Source organism: Camelus dromedarius, chromosome X (genome assembly GCF_036321535.1).
Source record: "Camelus dromedarius isolate mCamDro1 chromosome X, mCamDro1.pat, whole genome shotgun sequence".
NCBI classification, from domain to species: Eukaryota; Metazoa; Chordata; class Mammalia; order Artiodactyla; family Camelidae; genus Camelus; species Camelus dromedarius.
The window spans coordinates 79,251,106-79,265,408 of record NC_087472.1 but is presented as its reverse complement, the minus strand read 5'-3'; the positions used below and the strand labels follow the sequence as shown (position 1 = coordinate 79,265,408).

At 37.5% G+C, this 14,303-nt stretch overlaps 1 long non-coding RNA gene across 1 annotated transcript in view; it reads right to left on the bottom strand.

Moving 5' to 3' along the window:
- Positions 1-13,729: 13,729 nt before the first annotated feature.
- LOC116150720 (uncharacterized) overlaps positions 13,730-14,303 on the bottom strand; it is a 142,828-nt gene continuing 142,254 nt past the window's right edge. Inside the window, exon 4 of the long non-coding RNA XR_004134464.2 lies at positions 13,730-14,021. This is a non-coding gene — a long non-coding RNA (uncharacterized LOC116150720). The remainder of the gene's footprint in view (positions 14,022-14,303) is intronic.

Below are 14,303 nucleotides of genomic sequence, written 5' to 3'. Positions count from 1 at the left end.
AGAGGGCTCAAGCCGGCACGGGCAGAAGGAGAAAGCCAGGCTTTTGTACCAGTAGCCACCCAACAAAAGCATTAGGCAACCCTAGGGGCATTCTGAAATGAGAAGGGCCCTTTAGAGTTGCTCCAAGTGGAGACAAGATAGCTAGTCCTTTACATCCCCGTGTCTATCAGTTACCGGTGTAGGCCACCCTGGTCAGGGGGCATGGCCTTCGATGAGGTGGTCCTCTGTCGAGGCAGCTCCTATAGGGGCTGACAGCTGAAGGCTGTTTGCAGGCAGCACTCCCAGCAGCTGGGGCAACAAGATCTTCCTTAAAGGGGGTGTTATGTGTTGAATTGCGTCCACCAAAAAAGATATTGATGCCCTAGCTCCCAGTACCTCAGAAAGTGATCTTATCTGAAAGTAGGGTCTTTCCAGAGATAATCAAGTTAAAGTGCAGTCATCAGAGTGGGCCCTAATCCAATAGGACTAGTGCCTGTATAAAAAGGAGAAACTTGGACACAAAGACAGACATGCATAGAGGGAAGATTCTGTAAACAGAGACATAGGAAAAACACCATGTGAAGGTATGTTAGTTGGTTTTGGGTTTTTTTTTTGGCTTAAAACAACAGAAATTTATTCTTCCATAGTTTGGGAGGCTAGAAGTGTTTTTAAGCCACTAAGTTTGTGGAAATGTGTTATAGCAGCAATAGAAAAATATATACATGAGGATTGGGTACTCAGAAAGGTTTTGCCTCAGTAGTGGGGCAAAATTACCTTTAGACTAAATGGTACTCTGGTCCTGCCTAACAAAGCTTAAAAGCAAGACTCCAAAGGATTAAACTGTTTCAGGGTAATTTAAACACATTCCAGAACAAAGCTCAAGAACACTTAGAGGAAAACAAAAATATCCAGCATTCAACAAGGTAAAATTCACAATGGTTGTCATCCAGTCAAAATCACCAGGTAAGCAATGAGGTAAGAGAATAAAAGCCATAATGATGATAAAATCAGTCAACTGAAACTGACCAAGAAAAATACAGATGATACAGTTCATAGACAAGGGCATAAAGCAATTATTGTAACTGTATTTCATATGTTCAAAAAACTAGAAGAAAGACCAAACATGTTAAGTAGAAACAGAAGACATTAAAAAAGACTGAAATAGAAATCCTAGCAATAAAAACTACATTTGAGCTGAAAAATACATCGTTTGGGGTTAATGTCAGATTTTACATGGCAAAAGATTATCAAACCTATAGCCATAGCCATAGAAACTAGCCAAAATGAAACAGAGAGAAAAAGAATACAAAGAAACTAAAAGAGTATCATTGAGCTGTGAGATAACTTCAAGCAACCTAATATAAATATAGTAAGAGACGTGAAAAGAGAAGGGACAGAAAAAATATTTTTTTTCCAGTCAGTATTTACATATTTTTAATTGTTCTGTAGCTTTTTTTTACTCTTTTTAAAATTTTTATTTTATTGAGTTATAGTCAGTCTACAATGTTGTGTCAGTTTCCAGTGTAGAGAACAACTTTTCAGTTATACATGAACATACATATATTCATTGTCACATTCTTTTTCTCTGTGAGCTACCACAAGATCTTGTATATATTTCTCTGTGCTATACAGTATAATCTTGTTGATCGATTCTACATATGCCTGTCAGTATCTACAAGTTTCAAACTCCCAGTCTGTCCCTTCCCACCCCCCTCCCCCCTGGCAACCACAAGTTTGTATTCTATGTCTATGAGTCTGTTTCTGTTATGTATTTATGTTCGTTTGTCTTTTTCTTTTTCTTTTTTAGATTCCATTTGAATATATAAAATTTTTCCAAATTGAATATTATGAAGTCACAAATCTTACAAATTCAACAGACCCCAAACACAAGAAACATGAAGAAAATCACAGAAAGAAATATCATAATCATATATATGTATACATATATATATATATATACATGTATGTATATGTATATATGCCAGTAATAAAAATATCTTAAAATCAAAGAAAAATACACACTATGGAATAATCAAAAAGATAAGGATGACAGCAGATTACAGGTCAGAAACAATGCAAATAAAAGAAGAAATTTTAGCCAACTGAATCCAACACTATATAAGAAGGATCATACATCATGACCAAATCAAGTTTATGCCAGGAATCCATGGTTAGTTTAATATTCAGAAACCAATCAATATAATTTGCCAAATTAACAGATTAGAGGAAAAAATGTGATTACTGCAATAGACACAGAAAAAGCATTTGACAAATCCAACATCCATTCTGGATAAAACTCTCAGCAAACTAGGAATTATCCTAGTAGAGAATCCTAGCAGAGAATCCCTCAGTAGACTGAGAGATGTGCTGTGTTCTATATTAATCCACTCACTAATAAGAAAATGAAAATTTGAATTAAAAACAGGCAAAAAAGATTTGCCCAGACACTTCACCAAATAAGATGGTGAATGGCAATTAAGCACATGAAAAGATGCTCAATATCATTAGTCTTTATGGAAATACAAATTAAAGCCATAGTGGGATACCACTACACACTTATTAGGATGGCTAAAATTAAAAAGACCAACCATATCAAATGTTGGCAAGGATTTAGAGCTACAGGAACTCTTAGATACCACTGGTGGTAATGTAAAATAGTACAACCTCTTTGGAAAACAGTTTGGCATTTTCTTAAAATGTTATACATACACTTACCATATGACCCAGCTAGCCTACTTCTAAGTATTTACCCAAGAGATATGAAAACATATGTCTGTGTAAAGACTAGTATATAAATGCTCATAGCAGATTTATCTGTAATAGCCTCAACGTGGAAGCAATTCAAATGCCCATCAACAGATGAGCAGATGAGTAAATTTTGGTATATCCGTATAATGAAATACTACTCAACAATAAAATGGAATGAACTATTGATACATACAACATGAATGAATCTCAAAATAATTGTGCCAAGTGAAAAAAGCCAAACAAAAAGAGTACGTATTATATGACTCCTTTTATATGAAATTTCAGACAATGCAAATTAATGTATAGTGACAGGAAGTAGGTAAGTGATTACCTGGGATGGAGGTACCTTGGTAAAATGTGGGGAATTGTGTAACTGTGGATTACTAAGGGGCATGAGAAAACTTTTGGAAATAATGGCTATGTCCATTATCTTGATTGTAGTAACGTTTTCTTGGATGTACACATATGTCAAAACTTACAAAATTGTACACTTTAAATATGTGTAGTTATATATAAAATAAACAACAAGACCTACTATATAACACAGGAAACTATTTTCAATTTCTTGTAATAACATATAATGGAAAAGAATCTGAAAAGAAAAAAATATATATATATGTATAACTGAATCACTTTGCTACGCACCTGAAACTAACATTATAAATCAACTACACTTCGATAAAAAAGAAGTAAAAATAATGTGCAGTTAATTATATGTCATTATATCTTAATAAGGCTATTTTTTAAAAAAAAAAAAACCACCCTAAGATAATGTAAGAGAAAACCTCATTTACAAAATCAACAAAAAATAAAATACTTTGGAATAAATTCAGCATGGAACTTGTCAATTCTATATGAGGAAAGGTTTTAGACATTCCTGAAAGATACAAAAGTAGATTTGAACAAATGGGATGATATCCATTGTCCTTGAATATGACAGTTCAACAATATAACAATGACATTACTCCTTAAGTTAATTTAGAAATTCAATGTACTCCCAATATAAATAACATGCAACTTTATGGAGTTGGAGAAGTTGATACTAAAGTTCATAAGGAAAAAATGTCCAAGAATAGCCAGATAAACGCTAAAAAAGAAAAACCCTAAAAGTCAGAGGGGAGGACTAGCTCTATCAACCGATAAAACATGCTTTAAGGGATAATAATGGAAACAACGTGTACTGGCATATGAATAGACAAATATATCAGTGACATAAAATAGGCTCTCTGTCCATAAACTGACCCAATTATATATGGAAATTTAGCATATGATAAAAGTCTTGCCTCTTAGATCACTGGGGTAGAGATGGACTTTTTAATAGATGGTGCTAAGACAACAGAGGAGCCATTTTGAAAAAGGTAAAAGTAGATCCATTCTTCACACTGCAAACGCCATAATGAGAATAAACTCCAATGGATCAAGAATCTCAATTTAAAATGTAATCATATACATACTAGAAGGAACAAATGAATGTTTAACCTTCGTTTAGGAAAAAGATTTCTAACTGACTCAAAATAAAGAGCCAGTAGAAGAAAAGATTAATATATTTGACTACATAATATTAAATTGCTTTGCATGTCAGAAAGTCCATAAACAAGGTCAAAAGACAACTGACAAACTGAGAAAAAAGATACCACAATACATACGACAAAGACTAATACCCTTTTTAAAACTGAGATGTAATTGACATATACCATTGTGTATATTTAAGATGTATAGCGTGTTGATTTGATATATTTATATATTGCAATATGATTACTACCATAGCATTAGCTAACACCTTTATCAAGTCACATAATTATCATTTTTCTTTTGTGGTAAAAATATTTAAGATCTAGTCTCTTAGCAATTTGAAGTATATGATACAGTATTGTTGACTATAATCACTATGCTGTGCATTAAATCTCCACAATTAATTCATCTTCTAATTGCAACTTCATACCCTTTGACCAACATCCTCCAATTCCCCTACCCCCCAGCCTCTGGTAACCACTATTCTATTCTCTGTTTCTACAAGTTCAGTTTTTTTAGATGTCACCAAAAAGTGATATATAGTATTTGTCTTTGTCTGTCTGACTTATCTCACTTAGCAGAATGCCTTCAATGTCCTTAATAAAACATTTTCTAAATTGAGGGGTAAGAAAGCCAAACAACCAAAAGAAAAATGCAGAAAAGACATGAATAACGTCTGTCTCTCTCTCTCTCTATGTATGTCTCTCTTTCTCTCTGTATGTATATATACCTATATATAGCTATAAATATATAGATATATATCCCTCAAACTCATAAGTAGAGAAATGCAAATTAAAACAACACCAAGATACCATTTCTCACCCATCAGACAGACAAACATTTAAAAGTATGGCAACACATTTTGTTCACGAGGCAATGGGAAAGCAGGCACTCTCATCCACTGCTGATGGGAATGCAAATTAGAATAATCCTTCTGGAGAAAAATTTGATGATATCTGACAAAACTACTTAGGCACTGAATTTTTGACTCAGCAATTCCAACACTAGAAATCTACCCTGAAATTATACTTCTAACAATACAAAAATACATATGCACAAGGTTATTAATTGCAGCGTTGCTTGTAATTGCAAAATATTGGAAACAATCTAAATACCCATACATAGAATGGTGGAATAAACTATGGTATAGCCACACAATGGAGTGCTATGCAGCTGTTTAAAAATAAGAGAAAAGAATGACTAAGATCTCTATGAACTGATTTAGAGTGAAAATATCAAAGTGCAGAAGAGTATATATAGTCTCCTACACTTCTTGTAAGAAATGTGTGTATTTACACATATCCACTCCTTTGTGCAAAAGAAATACAAGAAGGATAGATCATAAACTAAAGATTTTCCTCTCTTATAGGGAATGGTTAGGAAAAGAGGGGAAAGAAAAGTGGAATGAGAACAGGTTAGCAGGAATGAGGAATGAGCTCTACGTCTCCGACTACACTTTCTTGTATAGCTTTGATTCTTAAAGACAAGTATTGCTTCACATATCTTACCCAATAAATAGCTGAAATAAACCAAGATCTGAGGGCAACCCAAAATGGAACACAAACAATCATAAATGAACCTAAGTGTATTACAGACGAATAGCATAAACACACTGAAGGAAATCAGGAGGAAAAGTCCTAATTTAAGTATCCTTGGCAAAGACTATTTTGACTGGATACTGTAAGGCTAAAGGCAAAAAGAACTGCACACAAATACTGTACTCTAGTTAGTAATCTGGTTCTCATAGGCATATGGATTAGCCATCCTGAAATTATTTTATATGAAATCTGGAATAGAACAAATAGGTAAATATATTTTAGATAAAGAGAGCCAAGTTTCTCACTCTCAGAATTTCAAATAAGGAAAGTGTTGGAATGAACCTGGTGGTGGTGTATTAAAATTAGAGGTATCAAAAGGAACTTACGGTTATATATATATATATAGTTATATATATATACACACACACACACAGTTAGCTGTATGTATGTATATATATATATATATATATATATGTTTATACAGTTATATAGCTACAGAAATAAATACAGATGTGTGTGTACATAGGGGTTAGAATACACAGATATATTTCCTAGCTCTGTCTACAGAGAAAGCCTAGAAGCTGTGATACCCTACCAGCAATAAGCACCCCTAGTGTCCAGATCTTGGTTTCTAAAACACAGTTCTCCAATAAAAGGAACCAGGGCTCCTTGGAGAAGTGGTTGATTACAGGACAGGGGCAAGAAAACTTCAAGATGAGCTTGGAATATTTTGTGGTGTCAGAAAATAAGAACGTACTCAGAAAAGGATAAGGGTACGTTAAAAGGACACAGGAGCCAACCTGAATAAGGTCCCAATGGCCAATGATGGAACAATTTGAGAAATGAAATGAATAATGATAATATTGGATTATAACTCACAGAATAAAGTAAATATCCATGAGTCTATGTTGATAGAAATAAATAATTAAATACCTAAATAAGTGAGTGAGAATGAACAGCTCTCCCTTACTGAAGAAACCAATTAAAAAATGTAGAAACAATGGGAGAAATACAAAATCACCATCGGGCAAACATCACAGTAATCATTGTTGTGGGCAAGATCTACTGATGGATGCTAAAATCAGTGAGTGAAAGCTTGAGGAGAAACAGGATATTAGCATACTCTAAAAATATCCTTCTCAAGCTGTTTCTCAATTCTAAAGGAAAACATAGTAATTTACAGTTAAGAAATTTGGAAGATGCCACCCTAACCAAGTAATCAAGTTTCCTGGTAATAAAACATATTGACCTTCACAGATAAACAAAAGCTAAAAGATTTCAGCACCACAAAACCAGCTTTACAACAAATGTTAAAGGACCTTCTCTAGTCATCAAACCATAAGAAAAGAGAACAAAAAGAAGAAAGAGAAAACATATTGGCATCATGTACCCATAATATGATGCACTGAGAAGGACACAACATAACTTCTGTACTATTCTTGTCAAAAATGTATAACTTCAAACTCATCATGAGAAAACACCAGAAAAACCCGAATGAAGGGTTTTACAAAATAACTGACCAGTACTCTTCAAAAGTTTCACAGTCACAAAAGACCAGGAAAGACCGAGGAACTGTCACAGATTAGAGGAGACAAAGGAGACATAATGATATGCCACATGTGATCCTAGAACAGAAAAAGTTCATTTGGGGGGAAAACTGGTAAAATTCAAAACAGCTCTGGAGCTTAGTTAATTGTATTGTACCAATGTTAATTTCCTAGCCTAGAGAATTGCACTGTGCTTATGTAAGATATTAACATTAGAGGAAGTTGGGTGAAGCATATACCTGAACTCTTTGTACTATTTTTGCAACTATCCTGCAGATCTAAAATTACTTCAAAAGAAGAGTTAAAAATAATCTCGTGCGTGTGTGTGTGTGTGTGTGTGTGTGAGTGAGTGTGTGAGTGTGTGTGTGTGTGTCTGTAGGCAGTGCAGAGAGAGACAGAAAGAAAAAATGAGAGAGAGAGAAATGTCATAAGAGTCACCAGAGATGTATGGCAATAATCAAATATGACATGAGCCCCACTAAAAACCAACATGCTAAATAGCATAAAAGCTAATGCCTACCTACTGGAGATAGGAGAAAGGCAGAGGTAGGGGCATCAAGTCGCCTTAAGTTACAGAAATACCACTGGATTTCTGATATCTGATCCACTGGAAGATAAACCTAAATGAGATTAGTCTAGTCAAACATGACAAGCCTGCACAGGTTTAGTGAAAGCAGACCTGGGCGGGCATTACCTAGAGACCGGAACTAACTCAAAAAGACAGGTGAAAACTCACCTTTCCTGAGAAAGAACTGACCGTTCTCCAGAATTTCAGAAACTCCTTTGTCTCTGATGTGTGAGGTGACCCACCCATGGAGCCAGGTACAGAGGCGGCAATAAAGGCTTTAATGGCTGAGTTCTCTGGCTGCTATCTATTCACTGTGTTGCTTACAATCTTACCAACTTCCTTTTGTTGATCTTGGACTAATGCCCTCATGCTTAAAAGCCACTTCAAAAGACGGATTATTTAAATATCTTTGTTCTGCCTTTCATTTTTTTCATTCTAAAAATTTTTTCTATTATCTTATTGCTGCACAGGCTTTCACGTTTCATCCAGATGGAAAATATATGCCTTAATGCAAAACCCTGCAAATATTTTTAGCATCTGGACATTTTTGCCAAGAGGAGCCATTTTAATGGTGGGAGTTTGGTAACATCACTTTTGCTGATAAATTGCCTCCAGGTTAGATAGATGAGTGTTAAGAGCTTTAAATTAGGCAAAATGACAAGACAGACAATAATTAAAGCCTAGTAGAGAAAAGATCATTCTTTTCATTTCAGGTAGGACAAGAAAAAATTAAAAACGATAGTGAACTGTGGGTACAATCTTTTGGATTAAACAGAAAAGCAGCTCTGTGAGTAGTGATTGTAAAAGTAGGGAGGAGGCAAGGGGTATCTTTTGTGGCAGAACAGTTCTAATTTAGAAAGATCATGAAAGCCTTTTATTAAGTCAATTAAAATTGCCATATGTTATCACTTATATGTTGAATCTTAAAAAAAGGACACAAACTTATTTACAAAACAGAGACAGATTCATAGACATAGAAAACTTATGCTTACCAGGGGAGAAAGGGGGTGGGAAGGGATAAACCGGTAGTTTGAGATTTGCAAATATTAACTACTATATATAAAATAGATAAACAACAAGGTCCTACTGTATAGCACAGGGAACTATATTCAATATCTCGTAAAAACCTATGATGAGAAAGAATATGAAAAGCAATATATATATATATATATATATATATATATCTGAATCACTATGCTGTACACCAGAAAGTAATACAACATTGTTAATCGACTATATTTCAATTTTTAAAAGTCAATTAATGTCATATCTGCTAAGTCACATTCTGTTTTAGCCTGGGTTCCCTAGAAGCTGAGGCAAGCTTATATACCAAGGCATTACTCAGGAGACTGCAGTCCCAGGGAAGCAAGAATGAGGGAGAAAGGAAAGTGGGCCAAGGAAGGAGGGAGAGCACATAAAGGTGGTGTGTTATGAACTGGCCACAGCTTCTCAAGAAAATTCAACTAGTTCTCAGCTAGGTGGGAAGTTTTCAGAGAAGCTCCCTCAATGTCCTGATTCATCAAAGCCCACCCCACAGAGCTTTATTTTCCCCCACACTCAGGGCAGCTGCGGGGTAAGCCAGGGCCTCTGTTGGTCCAGTCAGGTAATAGCTGGGCCCTGGAGCCGCTGTAAATCCTGGTATGATAATCATGGTTGAAGCTGTGCAGACAGCCTGGCCTTTGACCTCAGGAAAGGCGGAGGCAATCTGAATCAGTGGTATTAGGAGATGAGACAAAGGTGTTAGTGGGGGTGAGTGGGTATAGCTCAGTGGTAGAGCGCATGCTTAGCATGCACAAGGTCCTGGGTTCAATCCCCAGTGCCTCCATTAACAACAACAATAAAGAAAAAGTGTTAGTGGGGCTTTCCGATGACAGAAGCAATATGAGTCTGCGCTGGGTAGCTGTAGCCCGGAAGTCAGGCACGCAGCCAAGACCTTTGAGAGGTTCTGTGGGTTTGTTCCCTGGCAAGCAGACTTTGAGATGAAGATCAGCATGTGGGAGTTTTCTGAGGGAGCGCTCTTGGGATCAACATGTGTGGGAAGGAAAGGAAGGGAAAGATGAAGAATTGAGGAGAGAGAGAAGTCAAGCTGTGATTCCACCCCAAACCTCAGCCAATCCTGTAGGAAGCCCTGAAGATAGGACGCCCCTTCAGCTGTCCTGAATTGGGGGTACGGAGGGCCGGGCCCAAAGGCAACCATCTGTCACCCTGGGAGGGAGTGTAACTTTGGGCAAAACAGCTCTCTTCAGCCGAGGCAAGTCCCAAAGAGGCAAACAGCTGAGGGCTGTCAACTTGACATCACTCTTAGGGTCAGAGGAATAAGCCCTTTATCCCCAAAGTGGGACCTGGGCAGTGAATTACAGCATCATCACTGTGGGATGAGACAGAAAAATATTTGCCGCTTTTACGTTTCCAGACAGGTGTGTTACGAGCACAAGACAGACCCTTGCAGTTTGGGCTTTTGAGTGCTCGTGCTGGGCTGAGGTAAGCAGTGCCAGATAAGCTGCCCAAAATCCATTCTCCAGATTCAGGGCCAAGGTGGATTCTGGACAGGCCAGGGGACTCAGGTGTCATTTTGACCCCACAGCCTCCATTTGGTTCTGGATTACATCATGACAGAATTCAGAGCATGGGTTTAGGTTTCCAACATCCACATAGGTCATGGTCTTCGTGAGGTTCATAGGGACAAAGGTTCCAGAAATAATGAATCACAGCTATGGCTCAGAATCTGGAACAAATATGAGGATGACGGGGACACCTGAGGAGGCATGTTTCTTAGGTCGCTCTAATGTGACACATGATTGAGAATGCCCATTCATAAGAGAATGCAGGAGCCTTGTCACTACAGAGATACCATCTCAATATAGCACAGGGTGCTAGACATACAGGGCCATAGCAAACGGAAAATAAGAGGTTCCAAAGATGTTGTTTGGGATAAAAAAAAAAAAGAGTAATTCAAATAAGATCTGGAGTCCGTGACTGGCATCATTTCAAACTCCCACACTTTGCAAGAAGGAATCAATGTCTCGAATGGCAATCTCAAGACTGTGACCCAGGTCTTTCCCACTAAAGTTACCGTAAATATCTAGTGTCAACATTCACCTCTTGGGGGAGGGGGGCAGGTGCATTTCCTCAGAGGAGTTTAAGCTGACAAGTTACAGGCACTGGACAACTCGTATGGATGGCCTGGTGTTTGGGAGAAGCTGAAACCCAGAAGAATGTCTCTGCCTCATTCTTCCCTCAGATGCCTCCAAGTCTCTATTATGTCTTTGGCAATGGTAACGTGGGATTAGATGGCACGAGCCTTAGGTTGTGGGATTTCATTTCGTTGGGGAAGACTGCCCTAGCGCTATAAATTACTAAACGTTACTGATGTGAGTCGGTGTTGTGTTAACCTTGTGTTTCCTGTTCACAATTTAGATATGTAACAGAGAGATATAATAGAGGCTAATTTCTGGGCCCCAAAAGAATGACACTCATTCTTAGGAGGCATCCCAGGCCATGGTGCTGAAGGCATTGATAACTCTGCCCAGACACTGACACCCCGTAATCTCTGGATTTTAACTTGAAGTGTTAATTTTTGGACTCTTTACAAGTGGGACATATGGAAGATATGAATTTCTCCTGAGTAATTCATAGTAGGAAGAAATTTATATTCAAGTATGGGATATCCTTAATTTTTTTTTTTTTGCATTTTGTTTTTGGTATCTTTATGATGTCATTTAACCTCAGTGCAGACACTCTAATAGACTGAGTAGGAAAATTTAGCGGGATGTAATTTGGGATGGGAAATAGAAGAGGAAGTAGATTTTCAGCCATGAAGCCACCTTAGTGTAGAGTTAATTAATGTATAAGTCTAACCCATTTCAAATCTTTCTTCTGGCAAAATCTGCCTTGCCCATCAGTAGTTAAGGGATACCTCCTCAAAAGTAGAAGTTGGTACTGTGGGAGTAGTTTGGCAAATATAGGAGCGGAACAACTGACCTCTCCCAGAAGGGGACCAGACACAACACTGGTTGATGACAAGCTTGCTAGTTCTCCCAGGGGTATGAGAGGAGAAAATGTAGGGAATGTTACCATTACTGGCAAACTCAGTGTTGTTGCTCATCTACACTATGTTCTCCAACATCAACACAGCTAATGTTTTCAGATCCATCACCCACTCTTCTTTCTATAACCATTGGTATAGAGCTCAGGCATGGGAAAGAAGAGTGTTATGTATTAGCCCCTTCAATCCACAATAGCTATGATTATATGATGTTGTGTTATTTGATATTACATATAGGAGTGGAGAGGGGAGAAGGAGGGAGGGGAGATATGCCTGTGGTTCATGATTTTGGATGTAATCAATGGTAGAAAATTCTCACCTTTTCATCCTTGGAAGAAAGTTTCGATTTAGGAAACAAAGTTAATCATAGCCAAGGCCAATGGACACAGTGAACGACTCTAAGTGTGGGTGACAGGATTGCTTCTTCTTAGGATAGTGAAAAATAGTGTGAGAGAATGAGAGGAAAACGGAGACCAAGACGGATTAAAAGGAATTGGATGGCTCTTGTGAATATTTTATACATTAGTGCTGCCAGTGATTCCAACAGTATAATTCTAAAAATGTTGGAATCAATGACAGCATCTTTGGAATAAGTATTTATTTGGTCTTTCAAGAGGATTATTTTGAAACATAACAGTCATTTGTATATTCAAATTCTACCTGGTATCTGTAAGGTCACCATATAATGTATTGCTCCCAAAAGGGGCCCTTTTGAGAGTGAAAGGGGTATTAATAATTATGCTGCTATTAATAATTATGCTGGAACAAAGGCACAAATCAGGACTGTACCAGGCAAACGGGGACTTAAGGCACCCTAGATATATGGAAAACATGCCATCATCTTTCCTTATAGTCACCATTTTAAATACCATTAGATATCTCTTTTTGCAGAATTTCCATTGTGAGGTCCTATAGAAGGAGAAACATTTATTGAAATCTCTTATTAAGGTGATATCATATTTAGATAGTGAGAAGGAACTTTATTCCTTTTATACCAGTGAAGGGGACAAGAATATGCGATCCCAAAATACGCCACTTTGGCGTAAGAATTATTTTGAGCTAAAGGCAATTGAGAAACAGCAGACCCAGGAAAAGCTTTTTCCCCTCCCCCTAACTGCCTAAGAATAAAGTATAAATTTCCCCTTTTGTAAAGGAATTTACACTTATACAGGAAATTTCCTTATTTCTTTTTGTAAAAATGTCCGTACCAGACAGAGAGCTACTCCTGGAGCCAACTCTTGTCACTTGCATGAGAGACTCTTATCTGCATAGATGACAACCCTTATTTACCATAGATTTACTCCCCTCCCCTTCTCATCATTTATCTCCTCTGCCCGGAAGCCTCAAACTTTTCCCTTTGTTTAGCCTAAAATGGTATATAAGCCTCAACCATCTGACTGCCTCCTTCAGCCACATTTTTCTTTGTAACTCCCTTGTACCTCATTAAAACTTTTTCCTCTTGTTAATCTGTCTTTTATCAGTTTGATTTTCCAGGCCCCAGACATTGAACCTAGAAGAGCAGAAGCAAAATGTTTCCTTCTCTATGCCAGCTGTGTTTTTTTTTTTTTAAAAAAAAAAGGCCAGAACAGGGGCAGGGAGGGTATAACTCAGTGGTAGAGCGCATGCTTAGCATGCATGAGGTCCTGGGTTCAATCCCCAATACCACTGTTAAAATAAATGCCCTAAAGAAATTAAAAAAAAAAAAACACCTGAAACTAACATACAACAACAACAACAACAACAAAAACAAATTAAAAAATTAGAATGCCAGAACAAACATGAGAAAAGGAAAATTTAATCAATTGACTAGAATTTAATTACTAGATGTTTTGACTGTATCATTACAAGTGAACCGTTGAGGCGGGGTGGGGGTACATTTCTGCCCCAGGTAGCTTGAATTTCCTGCTTATTGGATCTAGGTAAATTGTCTTAGTGCCCTCCAACATTGGTTGCATGAAGCTGTGGTGGATACTGTGATGTGCTGCCCACATCCTCCTTCAGAAATGAAGAACTTGTTGCAGGTTACCGGGAGGGCTGCCTACTGGTAGCTCTCAGTTCTCAGCCCCCTTCAGGGATTGCTTTGCCTGAAAAAAAAAAAAAAAAAAAACTATCTCACTCAAGGTCCAACTAGGGAAGTCCACATCCAATGCCTGAACAACACAGTGGGTATAAAGGCCTGGCCCTCTTCCATCAAGTTGAGTCCACTCTGAAGAGCCATTCCAATTCCAGAGTTCCCCAGCTCAATGTCTCCCTCACCACAGTCATGTTTCCTTCCCCTTCTTTCTACAGGTATTGATCCCAAGGGCACTTTCTAATAAATACCCTGTATGCTGGTCTCCATCTTGGAGTCTGATTCCTGATGACCA